Below are 12209 nucleotides of genomic sequence, written 5' to 3' on the forward strand. Positions count from 1 at the left end.
AGCAAGCTGCTATGTTAAAGAGGCACATATAGTAAGGGGATGAGCAAGAAGCCAAATCTTCCTATCCACCAATGTAAGCTTGGAAGCAAATCCTTCCCCAGTCAAGACTTGAGATGACCCTGGAAATATGAAACCCTGTTAGGCCCTTCCTGGATTCCTTGACCCACAGAAATTGTGAGATAATAAAGTTTGTTGTCTTAAGCCACTAGGTTTTTTGGATTTTTACTCAGAAATAGATTAATAATATAACAAAATTCAAAACATCAACCTTTCCTCTATTAAACTGATGTAATCATATATTTGACTTTTTGGGAAAAATTATTTTTACAACTGTTTAACCTTTATTTGAGTCACACAATAAGCTATTTTTGTCCATCCTTAGAGTGTTTCCAGTTGATGACTTCCAGTATCCTATGCTAGGAACAGGGAAAGAGGCAAAGGCAAACATGTGGCTCCTTTTCTCTTAACACTACAACATTTGAGAAGCTGCAGAAAGTACACTTCCAACATAATTATATGAGCCTTTCAGTGTGACTTCTTGCCAATCCAAGGTCCCTCAACTAACATTCTTTCTACCATCAATTTCTTCATGTAATATTCTTCCTACTAAATACTAAACACACACTAAAAATTTAAATTTCAAAACTTAAAAATATAGCATATTAGTTTAGAAAACTAATGAGAACAGTAGGGAAAAATATCTTTATAATCTGAAATGATTCCAAAATTAATCCCAAAGTGCATACAATTCAGGCTGCCAAATAATCTATCAGTTATCAGTTGTAGTGAATAAATTACCAACTCCTTTTTATGATGTGATGACAACTTTGGCTTTAGTGACCATATTCTCTGTGATAACAAAGAGCAAAGGGGCACCCACTACCTGTTTCCTTAGATGTAAAGTGTTGTACTCCTATTTTCACAAATTACAGAAAGATAATTGTTTTTGTGAATTATTTTCTTGGGAACAAAATTTTTACACTGATCCTGCCTCAAAGGTTTGTATTCTATATAAAGCAATAGCCAAATTTCTGTTTGTGGAGAAAGTAAACAAATATTTACTGTTTCTCCCTTTTTTCTCCAAGAAGCACCACCTTAAGCCATACACATTTGTGTACCCCCATAAACCATCAAGTGTAATATTGGCCAGTTAGATGATCCTTTTTAGGGAAGAAAAAAGGATCAGAAGCCAAATAGCATCTGCATGTAAAAAGTACTTTATTTCTCCAAAAAATAAGAAATCTATCTTGAAACTGCATTTTAACACCAGATATCTTTTAGTATGCATGCAGGTTTCACTAAATAATTCTTTGTCTCAGTCACCCCAAGTATCCAACCCTGAGACCAACTCTTAACACTCCTCACAAAATATATTCCTTGTAATAAATTGCAAAAAGCTTTCATGGGATGGACAATTGGTTAGAGAGGATGAATCTAATCTGTGCCACAGAGTATTTGGCCAACATCAATTCCAGCTCCCACACCACCTGTTATCTTTGGAATTCTGTCTCTGTTTTAAATCATTCTTTCAATGCACATTAGAAAGAAGCACTAAGGAGTGGCAAACCTAATTTGTTGCACTTTTTGTTTTATACCATGGGAAAATATCTACACAAACAGATGCTAATATAAAGACAGTGTTTTTAATAGAATGGTTGGTTTATGTTCCTCCCATTTGCTCAAAGTACTAACACATCATTAACATTCAACACTGAAAAACTTAGATTGACACACACTTTTATTGTCCAACATAAGTGTTAAGGGAAAGACAGCCACAGATTTGCATTCATCTCTTTCCTGTTCCCAGCATAGGATACTAGGAGCCACAGATTGGAAACATTCCAAGGATGAGCAAAAAGAGCTTACTGTTGGACTCATACATAATAATTAAACATAATTTTGCCCAAAAAAGTTGCTGTGAGTCAATCACAAGTAATATTTTAAAATTTAAAATGTTAAGTCACACAGTATTCCTGAATTTACATTTGATCTTTAATTCATAGTCACATTTACAAGCAATATTATCAGGTTGGGCAGTGGTAAAAATCAAATTATGGTTTGAGAGTCTACCAAATTCTTATTACAAAAAAAGATCTCTGTATGAAGAATATTATTTTGTATTAAAACTATCAGTTTTAAACAGCTGTCAGTCGGAAAGAAATTTACAGCAAAGAATGGTAAATGATGTATATCTTCTTTTCCTTAGTCAGGACAACACAATAATTTTTAACTACATACAGTATGAAGGGGCAAATAATTATGTTTCTACATTAAAGGAGGCAAAGTACACAAGAAAGCATAACAAAAAGCAAAAGCAAAAATAAAACAAGTTTGGATTAAGATCTAGTTTCAAGCCAGTCCCCATCACTTGCTAGTCATGTGGCTTTAAAAAATTAACCGCTGTAGATTCTACATTCCTCTTCCAATAAGCAAGATTCTTTCCAGTTCAGAAAGTTCTAAATTATAAATCCTTCTTCAGATTCAGAAAAGCAACCTAAAGTCTATAGCTATTGTACTTTCTGCAGATTTCTGTATTACATAAAATCTATCTGTAAATGGTTAAGTATATTCTAGAGACAAATTAACAGACATTAATGTAAATTACATTAATAGTACTTTGTTTTGTGGGGCAGGATACAAGCTGGAGTAGGTATTGGTAAAAATGAAATTATGGCTTGAGAGCCTACCAAGAGTTCTAAAATCTTAATAAATTAAGAGTTTTAAAAATTTTCTTAAAAAACTAAAGAAAATGAGAAGTCAGAGGAATGACATGTGATGTTATAGAAGGAAAAGGAAAAAAATTAACTTTTCTTTGAGAAAAATATCCCCTAAAACATAGTAGTTTCAAGTAAGTGAGGTTTTAAGTGCAACAGGTAATCTTTAAACTATTTTTCATGAGAGTTTATCAACTGAAGTAATTTATATTACATCCAGGTGGATTACGTTTTTCTCATTTTCACTATATATTATTCTTATTTGTTCTACCACTCTCTTCACATTATTTAGGTCTTCTATGACTGTGGTCAAATCATGGTATTTCTCATCAGAAAATCAACACATGTTACTGCTACTTTCAAGTTCAGGAGGTCAAGTTTCAAACATGGAAGTGAGAGGTGAAGCCACTGGGCTTCTCGATTGGTGGAGACTTGAACTTTTCTGTCTAGCTAAAGGATTGTAAACACGCCAATCAGTGCTCTGTGTCTAGCTAAAGGTTTGTAAACACACCAATCAGCACTCTGTAAAAATGCACCAATCAGCACTCTGTGTCTAGCTAAAGATTTGTAAATGCACCAATCAGCAGTCTGTAAAAATGGACTAATCAGCGCTCTGTAAAATGGACCAATCCGCAGGAAGTGGGTGGGGCCAAATAAGGGAATAAAAGCTGGCCACCTGAGCCAGCAGCGGCAACTGCTGTGGGTCCCCTTCCAGGCTGTGGAAGCTTTCTTTTTTTGCTCTTCACAATAAATCTTGCTGCGGCTCACTCTTTGGATTCACACTACCATTATGAGCTGTAACACTCACTGTGAAGGTCTGCGACTTCACTCCTGAAGTCAGCAAAACCATGAACCCACTGGGAGGAACAAACAACTCTGGACACGCCAACTTTAAGAGCTGTAACCCTCACTAGCGAAGGTCTGTGGCTTCACTCCTGAAGTCAGCGAGACCATGAACTCACCGGAAGGAAGAAACTCCAGACACATCTGAACATCTGAAGTAACAAACTCCAGACACACCATCTTTAAGAACTGTAACACTCACTGTGAGGGTCCGCAGCTTCATTCTTGAAGTCATCAAGACCAAGAACCCACCAGAAGGAATCAATTCTGGACAAAGAAGTTAATATCAATAATTACACAAAAACCCATATAAGAAGTCACTCTGGAACAAGATTTTTAGCCTTTGAGCCCTGAGTCTCTTTTTATTGTTAAGTATTTCATGTTTATTTTTTTCTCATCTTCTACAAAAAAGCAGCAATAAACATGTGATGATCAGCCCTTTGTCAGTTAAACTTTTTCCCCTGGGGCATTAGAGGAATTTTCTATGAGAACTCTCAAAATGCCTTACATACTTTTATGACTAAGATGTTACCCAGAGAATCTTACTTTCTTGGTATCATTTATTCACTTTGGGGAAAAAAAAAGCAACCCATAACTGGTAACACTAATCATTGTTTCAGAAAACACAAAATATTCTAGGCTGCATTAAAAGGTATATAGAATGCATAAAGAAAGAGGTACTGGTTTTTGTTTTGACATTAGGCAAATATTTACTATATTCATTTGGAGGATCCATAGCAAACAACATAATAAAATAATTCAGAAAAGACTTTAAGTAAAAATCTCAATGATTAATAGAATTTTAGGAGGCAAGAATTATTTAAACCAACAAAGATCAAAAGAGACAAAGAAGGCCATTACATAATGGTAAAGGGATCAATTCAACAAGAAGAGCTAACTATCCTAAATATATATGCACCCAATACAGGAGCACCCAGATTCATGAAGCAAGTCCTGAGTGACCTACAAAGAGACTTAGACTCCCACACAATAATATTGGGAGACTTTAACACCCCACTGTCAACATTAGACAGATCAACAGGACAGAAAGTTAAGAAGGATATCTAGGAATTGAACTCAGCTCTGCACCAAGCGGACCTAATAGACATCTACAGAACTCTGCACCCCAAATCAACAGAATATACATTTTTTTCAGCACCACACCACACCTATTCCAAAATTGACCACATAGTTGGAAGTAAAGCACTCCTCAGCAAATGTAAAAGAACAGAAATTATAACAAACTGTCTCTCAGAGCACAGCGCAATTAAACAAGAACTCAGGATTAAGAAACTCACTCAAAACCACTCAACTACACGGAAACTGAACAACCTGCTCCTGAATGACTACTGGGTACACAACAAAATGAAGGCAGAAATAAAGATGTTCTTTGAAACCAACGAGAACAAAGACACAACATACCAGAATCTCTGGGACGCATTCAAAGCAGTGTGTAGAGGGAAATTTATAGCACTAAATGCCCACAAGAGAAAGCAGGAAAGATCCAAAATTGACACCCTAACATCACAATTAAAAGAACTAGAAAAGCAAGAGCAAACACATTTAAAAGCTAGCAGAAGGCAAGAAATAACTAAGATCAGAGCAGAACTGAAGGAAATGGAGACACAAAAAACCCTTCAAAAAATCAATGAATCCAGAAGCTGGTTTTTTGAAAGATCAACAAAATTGATAGACCATTAGCAAGACTAATAAAGAAGAAAAGAGAGAAGAATCAAATAGACGCAATAAAAAATGATAAAGGGGATATCACCACTGATTCCACAGAAATACAAACTACCATCGGAGAATACTACAAACACCTCTACGCAAATAAACTAGAAAATCTAGAAGAAATGGATAAATTCCTTGACACATACACCCTCCCAAGACTGAACAAGGAAGAAGTTGAATCTCTGAATAGACCAATAACAGGCTCTGAAATTGTGGCAATAATCAATAGCTTACCAACCAAAAAGAGTCCAGGACCAGATGGATTCACAGCCGAATTCTACCAAAGGTACAAGGAGGAGCTGGTACCATTCCTTCTGAAACTATTCCAATCAATAGAAAAAGAGGGAATCTTCCCTAACTCATTTTATGAGGCCAGCATCATCTTGATACGAAAGCCGGGCAGAGACATAACCAAAAAGAGAATTTTAGACCAATATCCTTGACGAACATTGATGCGAAAATCCTCAATAAAATACTGGCAAACCGAATCCAGCAGCACATCAAAAAGCTTATCCACCATGATCAAATGGGCTTCATCCCTGGGATGCAAGGCTGGTTCCACATACGCAAATCAATAAATGTAATCCAGCATATAAACAGAACCAAAGACAAAAACCACATGATTATCTCAATAGATGCAGAAAAGGCCTTTGAATCCTTCATGCTAAAAACTCTCAATAAATTAGGTATTGATGGGACGTATCTCCAAATAATAAGAGCTATCTACGACAAACCCACAGCCAATATCATACTGAATGGGCAAAAACTGGAAGCATTCCCTTTGAAAACTGGCACAAGACAGGGATGCCCTCTCTCACCACTCCTATTCAACATAGTGTTGGAAGTTCTGGCCAGGGCAATTAGGCAGGAGAAGGACATAAAGGGTATTCAATTAGGAAAAGAAGAAGTCAAATTGTCCCTGTTTGCAGATGACATGATTGTATATCTAGAAAACCCCATTGTCTCAGCCCAAAATCTCCTTAAGCTGATAAGCAACTTCAGCAAAGTCTCAGGATACAAAATCAATGTACAAAATCACAAGCATTCCTATACACCAATAACAGACAAACAGAGAGCCAAATCATGAGTGAACTCCCATTCACAATTGCTTCAAAGAGAATAAAATACCTAGGAATCCAACTTACAAGGGATGTGAAGGACCTCTTTAAGGAGAACTACAAACCACTGCTCAATGAGATAAAAGAGGATACAAACAAATGGAAGAACATTCCATGCTCATGGGTTGGAAGAATCAATATTGTGAAAATGGCCATACTGCCCAAGGTAATTTATAGATTCAGTGCCATCCCCATCAAGCTACCAATGACTTTCTTCACAGAATTGGAAAAAACTACTTTAAAGTTCATATGGAACCAAAAAAGAGCCCGCATCACCAAGTCAATCCTAAGCCAAAAGAACAAAGCTGGAGGCATCACGCTACCTGACTTCAAACTATACTACAAGGCTACAGTAACCAAAACAGCATGGTACTGGTACCAAAACAGAGATATAGATCAATGGAACAGAACAGAGCCCTCAGAAATATTGCTGCATATGTACAACTATCTGATCTTTGACAAACCTGACAAAAACAAGCAATGGGGAAAGGATTCCCTATTTAATAAATGGTGCTGGGAAAACTGGCTAGCCATATGTAGAAAGCTGAAACTGGATCCCTTCCTTACACCTTATACAAAAATTAATTCAAGATGGATTAAAGACTGACATGTTAGACCTAAAACCATAAAAACCCTAGAAGAAAACCTAGGCAATACCATTCAGGACATAGGCATGGGCAAGGACTTCATGTCTAAAACACCAAAAGCAATGGCAACAAAAGCCAAAATTGACAAATGCGATCTAATTAAACTCAAGGGCTTCTGCACAGCAAAAGAAACTACCATCAGAGTGAACAGGCAACCTACAAAATGGGAGAAAATTTTCGCAACCTACTCATCTGACAAAGGGCTAATATCCAGAATCTACAATGAACTCCAACAAATTTACAAGAAAAAAACAAACAACCCCATCAAAAAGTGGGCGAAGGATATGAACAGACACTTCTCAAAAGAAGACATTTATGCAGCCAAAAAACACATGAAAAAATGCTCATCATCACTGGCCATCAGAGAAATGCAAATCAAAACCACAATGAGATACCATCTCACACCAGTTAGAATGGCGATCATTCAAAAGTCAGGAAACAACAGGTGCTGGAGAGGATGTGGAGAAATAGGAACACTTTTACACTGTTGGTGGGACTGTAAACTAGTTCAACCCTTGTAGAAGTCAGTGTGGTGATTCCTCAGGGATCTAGAACTAGAAATACCATTTGACCCAGCCATCCCATTACTGGGTATATACCCAAAGGACTATAAATCATGCTGCTATAAAGACACATGCACACGTATGTTTATTGTGGCACTATTCACAATAGCAAAGACTTGGAACCAACCCAAATGTCCAACAATGATAGACTGGATTAAGAAAATGTGGCACATATACAACATGGAATACTACGCAGCCATAAAAATGGATGAGTTCATGTCTTTTGTAGGGACATGGATGAAACTGGAAATCATCATTCTCAGCAAACTATCACAAGGACAAAAAACCAAACACCGCATGTTCTCACTCATAGGTGGGAATTGAACAATGAGAACACATGGAGACAGGAAAGGGAACATCACACTCCAGGGACTGTTGTGGGGTGGGGTGAGGGGGGAGGGATAGCATTAGGAGATATACCTAATGCTAAATGATGAGTTAATGTTTGCAGCACACCAACATGGCACATGTATACATATGTAACTAACCTGCACATTGGGCACATGTACCCTAATACTTAAAGTATAATAATAATAAAAGAAAAAAGGAAAAAAAGAATTATGCAAAAAGTTAATTTATTATAAAATTTATTTCTATTTTGAAAAGAAATGTATTACTTTTTATACCTTAAGATTTATGTGAAGCTCTCTGAATACAATGATCAGGTTCCTTTATGTTAAAAATAAGCTAAATTTTAAAAACCTGCTATTTAAATTAGATATGTTAAGTCTCTTTTTTTGGAGATCCTTAAAACAAATATATTCTTATATTTCAAAGATATTACATGGGCTTTTGGAACAGAGCAGAGAGACACCCCTCAAAGTGCTTTCAAATGCAGTATTAGAATGCTGACAAGATGCAGAAGGCCTGTGATTTCCAGGAATCCACTTAACTTCTCTCTAAATCTACTTAATGTAGTAAGTAAAGTGCAAAGAATATTTGTCTTCCTCAAAGGATGTTGTATCTATTAAATTCAATAAACATGAACTGTTAATGTGCAAAACAATAATGCAAACATTGTCATAAAACAATCTCTGTTCTCAGTGAGTTTATAATCTAGTAAAAGAGATAATATGAACAATTCTAATACAAGTCAGAATGACCTAAAGACTATAATGGAGGAATAAATAAATAGTGCTATTTACCTCTCACAGAAAAGAAAATAATTGATTTCAACGTGAAGGGTTGGGGACAGAAAAGGCTGCATTTGAGCTGGACTTTGAGGATAAGTAATAGCTCAAGAAGCAACACGATAAGAGTGAAAGGGACATTAATCCTTGAATCAAAAGCCAGAGCTCTCTTCTACTTTTGCCTCTACCACTCACTAGAAACTAGCAGGAATCCTTTGCACAGAAGAGGCTGTGAGCATGTGGTCTTGTCTGAGTTGTGTTGTTCACACAGGAAGGGAGAGCTCAATCTACTTGCTGATTTCACAGTGGGCTTAGCTGTTTCTGTCCACCTGTGGACAGAATGCTCCTGATGCATGAGATTCTGGCCTGAATCCTAGTATTCATGTTCTACTCTCCAACTGGGGAGAATTCCTGCATTAGGATGGTAATCCCTGGTGTTGCCAACTACTAAGTTCTCCTAGAAGACTACAGATGCAAATAAGCCATCCAATTTTAGCTGCTTTAATTAGGTAAGACTCATTGTTTGGCATTCTGCATGATTCCTTTCAAAATCTTACTGGTACTACTATTTAGCCATTTTCAATTTACAGTGTTATTAAAAGCTTAAACATTTTTATCTTATTTTCATTTTTAACCTTTAAAGAGAACAGGAAGCAATAACATAATAGGGACAGTCCTACAGCTAGTCCTGCCTCAAGCAGGGAAAATTAGTATATTCCCACCGTGGCTTCCTTAGTTAGCTTGGCAGAATATTTTCAGGGCTGAGATATAGATTTCTGACTTGAAAGTGGGCTAATCTCTTTAAACTTGGATCCAGTATTCAGGATCCAAACTTAGCACCTAGAACTAAGGAATACCATTATAATTGATAAAAACATTAAGATCCAGTGGATAAATTGGCAAAGAAAAGACAAAGGACATTCATAGAAGACACTATGACTAGTAGATACGTAGGGAAAAAAATTAAACCTATTAAGAAGACTATAACAATAATAAAATATTCTATCCTAGGAAGAATAGGAAAGAACTAGAAATCTCATATATTGCCAGTGGAAATATACCTTGGAATAAGCCTTATAAAAATCTATTTGGCTATAAAATGTTCTCTTTCTATTTCCACCTTAGGAAATTTATAGAAATCTCATAATCTTCTGGTTTCCATCCCTACTCCTGCCCCCAGCACAATCGGTTTTCAAAACCACAGTGGGAATGATCTGCTTCTTTGTTCAAGACCCTCCAGTGGCTTCTCATTTTACCAGGGTAAAAGGGTAAGTCCTTAGATGACCCATAGGCCCCACGTGTTTCCCTGCTCCCTCTGGGGTCTCATCTCTGCTTCTCTTCCCTGCTCCCTACACTCCAGCCACACAAGCCTCCTTGCTGTTCTTGGAACAAACCAGCTGCACTCCTGCCTTAGGACTTTTGCTCTTGGCATTGCTACTTCAATGCTCCAGACCCACATGGGCTCAGTCCTGCTTCCCTTCACCACTTTGCTCAGTTGTTATCTTCCCAGTGAGGCCTGCCTTGACCTACTCAATTCAAAATTTCAATTTGCTACTCTTACCCCTGAACTCAACCTGGATTCCCAATTTCTCCTTACTCTGTTCTTCCTTTTACGTATTAGACAAATTTTTTTTTATGATATGTCTTCCCCACACAAAATGCAAGTTTTACAACAGCATGGATTTTGTCTGTTTTGTACTCGTGCATGCTAAAAACTTAAAATAATAGCACCTGGCACATACACATAGGCAGTCAATAAGTAATGGTTGAATGAATTATAGAAAAACATAAATGAGAAATCATGTCTAAAACAGCAGACTTGCTAATTAAAATCACTGTAGTGGCATGGCTTCTGGATGGATCCCTCTTATCTTTCTGCCTCATTCAATCTTTTGCAGCCAGGTACTCAAAAGAGGAGAAAGAGCCCCAACTATCTATGTATTGGGTATTCTTGAATGGAGAAGCAACGTTGACATTTTTCCTCTCGGGGTGAAAAAGGATCCTTTTAGAGTCTTGTTTACTAGTCATATTATAGAGGGGCATAATTTGAGAAGCGGAGTCTGGTCTTAACAGGTCATCGGAACAGGGTAAATGTCAGGTCAACCACAGAAACCTTGATCTGTGGCTACGGCTCGCACATTTTAAAAAGCTCTTCTATCTTCTGTGGCCACCACTGTCCCCTCCCACCTGTTACAGCAGAGCTACTTCTTCACTATTCTAACTCCTCCAAAGCTGCCACTTCAGCAGAGGCTTATCTCTCATTGCGTCCTAAGAAGACATAAGTCTACATGTGGGGCTGATACTTTATCTAACACAGTTTGCTAACTTAGATAACAAGTTATTCTCATCAAGTAAATTTTTAAGTTTTAACCCAAACCACATTTAATGTTTAATACTAAACTTAGTGTAACTTTTACTCCCTCCACCTTTTTTTTTTCTAACAGGAGGTAATAATAATATTCTATGTATGAATCCACTACACAGGCAGACACCTCATTTTCTTTCTCCTCTTCTTGGTGGGGAGATAAACTCAAACAGAACATTAACACTGAAAAATTCCCAATATGATCTATCCTGTGAATATCTAAATCTAATCTAAGATTCATGGAGGAAATGAAAAATGATTGTGGCTCTACCCCAGAAATTCTGATGAATAGATCTTTAGGGAATGCCAGGAATTTGTACTTTAAGAAGCATTCTTGGTTATTTTGATGCTGGTGTTTCATACAACCCACTGGTAAAACAGAATATGGAAAGAAGGATGAAAATAATAGAAGCCAACTGGAATTTAAAGATTTGATTCACCATGTAAGACACTATAAGACAGTATAATAAGTAACGATAAACTAGTAGTGACAAGACACACCTTGACCTATGGCAAGACAATGATGCCCCTTCTGAAACTAAATCATCATATTATTAATAAGCATATAAGCTGCTAAAAATGCATGTAGTCATTGGTGGAGGAAAGTGCTCCTCTGTAGACTGAAGAAATGCTACTAAATATATCATACATGAAATGTTTGTCTTATGTGAAAAATAAATGAAAGCTCATAAAAATTTCAGATATTTGTAATTATAGCAAGTTTGAGAATGATTCTTGGATAGTCCACCCCCTTTACTTTTTCACATCCATGGGAACTGGCTGTGGGTATTACCTAAAATTGCATCTATGGATCAATTTTAGTTTCCTAATTTGTTTTAGGCAGTTTTAACAATAATTCGCTCTGTATTTTCCCAGTAGTTTTCCTTTGTAAGTATTTAGTACAATGTCTATTCAATTTGTTTCATGGGATTGGACTGGCAAAAATTAAATTAGCTAGTATGGAAGACATTCTGAAACAATCATGAAACAGCCGCATTGTCATCATAATAATAGTGATGACTATATAGCACATAGAAAGATGCTTATAATTTAAAACATTTCAAAATTATATACTAAGATTATAATTACATAACATCA

Source organism: Pongo abelii, chromosome 3, assembly GCF_028885655.2.
Source record: "Pongo abelii isolate AG06213 chromosome 3, NHGRI_mPonAbe1-v2.0_pri, whole genome shotgun sequence".
In the NCBI taxonomy this organism is placed as follows: domain Eukaryota; kingdom Metazoa; phylum Chordata; class Mammalia; order Primates; family Hominidae; genus Pongo; species Pongo abelii.